Genomic DNA, 7,422 nt, shown 5'->3' with positions numbered 1-7,422 from the left:
TACACCCAAATCCACAGGTCTGTTCTGATTTTTTTTACACAAAAAGGGTTCTTCCGCTTGGAAACATATGCAAAATCAACAGCCTAGTAGTGCGGCATGTGGAGAATGGGATTTGTGTTTTGTGTGCTGAATCAAGACATAAGACATAAGACTTTATTTCAACCATGTGCAGTACACTAGAGACATGTTTTGGCCAGAGTACAATCAATCAATCCATACACGCCCTTCCAAACATCGCTTGCAATCTCAGTCACACACACGCTCACGCACGCCCGCATACATTCCCCACACAGAACCCACAACAGCACACACGCACAAGCATGCTCCTCCTTAACAAAACGTGTTTAACCAATTGTGGATATTGACATTGGCGTCCCTTACAAAGTAGCTGAGCAAGCAATTCCCACACTGCGCATACAAATGGCCATACTTTTGAATTTTGGTATATTTTCAAGTTGAAGGCGGATCTTATCGTATGTAATAGACTGAGCAGATCTCTGGTGGTGTACATGATCGTTTTTGCAGAACGGAATGATTTTGTATCTTTTAAGTATTCGCACATTTCAACAGCAAACCCTTGTTTGGGTGTATCTTTATTCATACGTACCTACAGCACAGTGAACTTCGGGCTACATCAAAACTTCTGTTTTTAAATATCCAATACATTATCCACGTACTAAAGAAAAAAACCATGTTTAACGAATCTTAAAATGTGTCCGAACGTTATTGTGTTGCATCCTTTCTATTGATGTATGGTATATTTGACTAAGGACCAATCTGTCAGCTAAAAGTATCTAACTATATAATTTGACTCTCTGGAATTAAAACCTCAAATTAAAGACTTTTTGTCGAAACAACTCGAATACTGCGGAATACCAACTGAACTAAGAATTTGTTTTAAAACCATTAAAGACTAAGAGTTCAAGAAGACTGCAGAGAAAAGGGTTTACATTGCAAAATGAAAACCTACTCTTGGTGCACTGTCAATAATTTTACCCACGTCAGTGGCGTTAAGATCAATTCTTAGTTGAATCCTAAGTAAACTCCAAACCGGTTTTAACTGCTGGTAACTGGTTTGACTAAAACTGTATATGTTTTGTGTCGCGTGCTTTATGTTCTACGTCGGGAATGCGATGTTAGAAGCGTCCTGGAAAAGAATCGTTCATTGATTTTGATGGAACGTACATATCGTGTGGGGTTTCAGTCAGGAAGGAAGGGTGTAGGGGATTTGGGGTTGGGGTGGGAGACAGTGGAGCGGGGGGGGGGGGGGGGGGGGTCAGATGTTGATGAGGGGGTACCGGGTTGTTGTCACCAATCACGATCGTCTTAGCTAAGCGTCTTCCTGGTTAAGCCTCTTAGAGATCCGCGTCAAGTGTCCCACTCGGCGTGGGGCTGTTCTGACCTGCAAAGACTGTCTGGAATTCTACGAGTATGCATGCTGTTTTGGAACCTGATGTTTGAACCTTGTTGTTGCGTCGGCCAGTTTTAAGTTTAAACACTGTTGCACTGTTATGCATTCCCAGTCTCCTAGAAACTTGTCCGTGTCAAATGTCCAATTTTGCGCTGAATATGTTGTACGCATTCTGTCTTTGAGTCTGTTAGTGTTATGTGAATGCTGGTGTTGCTTAACGAGTTGTTAGAAACTGTAGACATCTTATTAATCTCAATGTTAAGAACTGAAGGGGAATCAGTTTGATGCGCATATCTGCAGAGACGTTAATTTTGAAAGGCAAGCAACCGTACACAATCTATTTCTGTGTGTGTGTGTCTGCGTGTCTATCTGTCTGTTTGTCTGTCTGTTTGTGTCTGTCTATCTGTTTCTGTCTGTTTGTATCTCCGTCTGTTTGTCTTACCCTCTGTATCTTTCTGTCTTCATGTCTGTCTGTCTGTCTGTCTGTGTCTGTCTGTGTCTCTGTGTCTCTGTCTCTGTCTCTCTCTGTCTCTATCTCTCTCTGTCTCTCTCTGTCTCTCTCTGTCTGTCTGTCTCTCTGTCTCTGTCTCTGTCTCTGTCTCTGTCTCTCTCTCTCTCTCTCTCTCTCTCTCTCTCTCTCTCTCTCTCTGACTTTTTTCTCTTTATCGTATGTACGTAAAACCTAAACCTTTTCCCACCTCGGCAGTACTATGGATCTCATTTTCCCCGAACCACAAGTCTTTTGTTCGTAGCGGTAACCGTATACCTCACAGATCGAAACGTATTACCCACACCAGCAAATCGATAATGAAAAAAAACTGCACACCATTTAATAAAACTGAGGTATTTCAACGAAGCAGCTTTCCTCTTGTGGCCTTGCAGCTTTTGGCACGAACACGGCAGGGCTGTTTGGTGAACGTGTTAGCTTCACTTAAAGGTCCAGACCATGCTGTTTTAGCGTCAAAAACGCTTCGAATCGTGTTCCTGCGCGACCGAACACTTCCCGATGTTTGCAGTTAGTTAGAAAACCGCTTTCTTACCGTCTTCAACAATGTTTGGTTTACTTCGGAATCTTGTTAGGCCGTAATCCGACGAATTTTGTGACCGAAGCGACGGATTTCTTCTCCAAAACGACCCGCCATTGTGCCGCGTGATCTTCGCGAGACTGGCTTATGAATAAATTATCCGTGACGTCACACAGTGTGAAGATGCTGTTTACCAACATGGCAACAAGCGTGACTGCAGACGAAATTGAACCGTACATGTTCGAACTACCAGTTTCTCTCCTCGAATCAAGCATGAAAGATGAGGAGCGGAGACCACTTCCAGCAGTAGTGAAAAGACAGTGACGATGAAAATTGCGACTCTGTTTGTCTCAGCGATCAAAGGTAAACACGCCCGCTCTCTGTGCTGAACTTATCGTCTGCTTTCGAGTCTGTGCTATTTTTTCACTCTCGCCTTGTCAACGTACTCGCGAATAAGTGGGATATTGTTTAAGTGTTCATGCATTGCATTCACGAGTAAAAGAACAACAGCTCATCGCAGTTTTAACTGTTCTTGATTATTTCAGAGACTGGTGTCAGAGTGGCCACTGTACCTGTTGTATTGTGTGGGAGGGGCAGATTTGAGAGAGAGAGGAAGCTAGCCTGAGGTACATTGTAGAATGAAAACTTGCAGGGGAGCAAGAATGCATCACCAGCCACGAAGGTGTACATACAACTTTTTTTGAGGTGCCTATATTTGTTTGATTTTTAAATGTATGTATTTGTTGTTGTTTTTAAAGGCTATCAAGAAAACTGTTGTCATTTAAATGTGACACTCAGTCAAATATAGTTTCACACACACACAAGATTAACTCACTTGCATGCCCACAGAAGAAGTTTGCTCTTCACATTGTTCTGTTGTTGTTGTTTTTATAATGTAATCATTGTAACATCAACACTCAGTAATAACCAATATTACAACACAATCACTTTTTCATCAGAACTCACTCACATACTACATGTATTAAACCCTGGTTTATGGACACTTGCATTTGTACTTTGCATGGGAAAGCAGCCTGAATTTCAGGTGAACTTTAATAAAAGAAGATTTATATGTATGTTGCTCTAGATGCATGTTTTAATAAATAATAATGACATTCAGGAAAGTAAAAGGACTGTTGAAGTTTGCTGTTGTAAAATGTCTGATGATTAGGGTTTTGTTTCACATTTAGTGAATTGACTGTACCAATTGCTGTTATTATTTACACCCAATCAGTGCATCCACATGATATTATGTAGCTTAAATTAAAGAAAATGTTTTGATGTGTTCAGAACATACTGACAAGTTGCACACTCACTGACTTTCCGAAAGAACAGGAAAGTTCTTCCTGCCTGTCTGGTCACTGCCATCAGAGACCTCTTTCTGTCACAGAGCTACACAGGCTTCAAATGTATGTAAGATAAATAAAAGGTACATTACAACTCTCAACTGCGGGGTGTGTGTGTGTGTGGGGGGGGGATGTGCATAACCATTGCATACTTAAGGTCGGCTTAAACTGCAAACAGAAATGTGGAGCTTGCGTAACAATTCTTGCTTTGTCAGATTTGGAGATAGGCAGCCTCAGTCTATATAGTTGGTCGCCAGTTGGGGCGTCCTGCTTGGTGACAACTTGAGCTTTGTCAACTGGTCTAGCTGTAGCAGTCAAAGTCTGGGCACTGTTGCATTGTAGTCTTGCTGTGTATGCAGAGCTTTGTTGTAGCTGCCATAGGCCAGTGTTGCCATAGGCCAGTGTTAGGATCACCACCCCCTCAAACAGCTCGTTCAGTTAACCTGATGCCTGTTTTAGACAGAAAAAAAAGTTACCACAATCAGCAGAACTTTCACTGGAGAATGGGCATAATTCTTTCATACTTTTCTTTCTCATAGCTTTTTTTGGTTTTTATAATAATCTCTTCATTACACTAAATAACATCCATCTTAAGACCTATTTTGAGCCTTAATTTAAGTTGACTAGTAATGATATTAATCATAATGTATTTATTTTTATAATGTACAAACTAGAGTATGTATGTGGATATGTGTGTGATGGTGCTGGTATGGATATGTGTGGTTTGGGTTATGTGTGTACTGATGTGTACATTTTATGTGTTTTGTATGTTTTGCGAGTGCGATTTTATGTGATGTTATTCTGTACACCAGCCAAAACAAAATGTCTGGTATATTAGATAATAAACGCACCTTTAACTTTATTAGCGACTATACCCCGTCACCCTCCAGTCCCCCTCCCCCCCATTACACCCTACACTTTTAACATTGTATAAAAAATCATGTCCCAATATAGGTCCCTAGTTACCTGGGAGGACGTTAAGCTCCATAATCAACATCAACAACGTATTGAATTGAATTGAAAAGCTGGGGTTAGGAGGTCTAACTTCTTGAATTAAAGTGGTTTTTTTCTCAGGTGTAGTTTTTTATTTGCTTGAAATCATGGTGTATTCTGGTTGTAAGAGAAGAGTCAATTTCCTTGTAAGCCTGCAAAATTAAGATTTGTCATTTTTGAAGTACACAAGTTTTTGTAAGAGTCCAAAATAGTCCAGGATAAGGAGGAAAAACATAGGGTGGGTCAGGAAATCTGAAACATTGCATAGTTTTGTTTTGCCTATGTAGACACAAAAAGTACTTAGAGCACTCCCCCCCCCCCCTCCCCAAGAGAGCATAGCTTAGTTTTAATTATTTTAATGCCACTGTTAGCAAGAGGAGTACTACAGACAGCAATCAAACAGTGGATTTTTTCTGTAGACATTGTTATTTCTGTTTAGGTGTTTCAGTAGTTTTCTATGCGGATAAATCATGCTGCATGATCACTAGAAACAATCCAGCTCTGTAGCATGCAAGTTTTTTAAAGGTTTTTTTCCCATGTTACTCTGAGAGAAAAAAAAACCCACAGAGATAAAGTTGAACTGGCAGTTTGACTGAAGCAGTGGTAATAACACAGAGTTGTGCTCTTCCTACAATCAATGTTTTGATGTGGATGATGATGTCCGAACATGTACTTGGTTGTATTATTTTGCTAGACTATTTGTTTCTGTTAGATATATCTGCTCACATGATTGTTGTTCATAATTTGACATTACATTTACTGCTGATCAAAATGTATTGTTGGAATAGGTCTGCTTAATATTCTGACTGCAGTTTTGAAATAAAATCAAATAACACAGATGTTTTAAGTATCAAAGTGCTTTTCACACACACACACACACACACACACACACACACACACACACACACACACACACACACACACTCACACACTCACACACTATGAGTATGACTGCAAACATGAATTTGTACTTGTATTAATTATAATTACTGTATTACAGAACCTGATCTGAAAAAAGGACAACAGCAAATTATTCATGCAAGCTTGCTGTATTAACGATTTCTTTATCCATTTAATACAACACTGAATTAAAAGATAACAACTATAACAACGTGTGTGTGTTTGTGTGAATGTTTATGTGTATATGGACGGACACTGATTAAACCTGAGACTCATCGATTACCCAGGTGAGTGTAAAAGAGGGAGAGAGAGAGGGAACTTTAAGGTGGGTGCATGGGGACGGACATGTAGTAACAGATATATGTTTTAATCTGTAATCTTAACACATGTGCTTAAAATTAGGAACAGATGCCATTCCACTACAAATACTGTCAGTCTGACAAAAACGCCTAGTGACACTGAACCCCTATCCCTTACAGAACACATTCAGTATACATGTACTCACTTCCTTTCGTCTGCGTTTAGTGAAAGCAGATCGTTCTGATGACATTGGTATCCGGTTTCTGACCTCCTGTGAGTGGTCAACAATTGTCGGAACTGGAACTGCGTCAGGCAACAGCTGTTTTGTGTGTGCCAGGTTTTCTTGCCGGCTTAACTGCGTTCACATTGGAAGAAAGTGTCGCGAAACACAGCACATCGTGTTGGCCGTTTCCAGTTAATCAGTCTTGCTGCAGAAGTTGTAAGCCCATCGGAAAAAGGTGACAACTGATGCCTGAACCTTTTTTCTATACTTCATAGCTATCAGCAGCCGTGCGCATTCCTTCGGCGTGTTGTTGATGCTCGATGTAGGCAAACGCCCACTTGAGCCTAAGCTGTACACGAAATGACGTCACTACCGGTTCTCGTCTACTGGCGGCCATTTCGAAGTCTCGTTTAGCCGACGAATTTGGCGGAACGTTTTTAATTAAATCACAATGATAAAGCTACGAATCGGTGAATTTCTTTACATTTTTGGAATCTTTAGGTGCATTTCTCTAACCTTCAGTCATCGGTTAGTGGTTCTAATAACCTTTAAAACGGCGTGGTCTGGTCCTTTAAACACTATTTCCCTCATCATTACTTAGTATCATATATGATCCCATACAAAGATCAATTTAAACTACATTCGAACCTGTCTAGAACGACCGTCCGCGGGACTGACAACAAATTGTAGTTATTGACATGTCGTCGTTTTGGAAAGGGGAATTAAAGAAGACAATTTCGTAGGGGATCCTTAAAGGTGGTCGTTGTGGGCATGTGGTCGTCTTCAATAGGTGGTGGCCAGGGCAAGGTATTTAACAACAACAACAACAACAACAACAACAACAAAGAATCATTGATACATGTTAAACCAAACATTAAATATCTGATGATTTAGAAAATATTATGAGAGAAAAAGAGAACGCAGGAGAGGATGGGCGGGTGTGATGGATCAGCAATACCAAAGCGACGTGTTTCAGCTTTTGTTGTCTCGTGTTATATTCTTCTTGAAGTTCTTCACTCTATATTTCAAAATACAATGCATGCCTACACAAACATGCACAGTCTTTCAAAGCCGTTAACAGTTTGCCATAGAATAAATATGGTTTATTAGCGGTGACACATTTTCGATAATGCATCTGTGCATTATTTTGTCGAGCAAGTTAATTCCCACGCGCGCATTCTTAGACGACTAAGCTTAAAAAAAAGTATTATTGGCATAGACTGA

General features: G+C 40.3%; 1 long non-coding RNA gene across 1 annotated transcript; it reads right to left on the bottom strand.

The window, feature by feature from the left end:
• Positions 1-3,721: 3,721 nt before the first annotated feature.
• LOC138958576 (uncharacterized) lies at positions 3,722-6,747 on the bottom strand. Its single transcript, XR_011453440.1, has 2 exons — positions 6,181-6,747; positions 3,722-4,232 (listed from the first exon to the last, which is right to left on the bottom strand). It is a non-coding gene; the product is annotated as an uncharacterized lncRNA (long non-coding RNA).
• Between the last annotated feature and the right edge of the window lie 675 nt (positions 6,748-7,422).

The sequence above is a fragment of the Littorina saxatilis genome, linkage group LG2 (assembly GCF_037325665.1).
Source record: "Littorina saxatilis isolate snail1 linkage group LG2, US_GU_Lsax_2.0, whole genome shotgun sequence".
In the NCBI taxonomy this organism is placed as follows: Eukaryota; Metazoa; Mollusca; class Gastropoda; order Littorinimorpha; family Littorinidae; genus Littorina; species Littorina saxatilis.
This window is presented reverse-complemented; position numbering and strand designations above follow the sequence as displayed.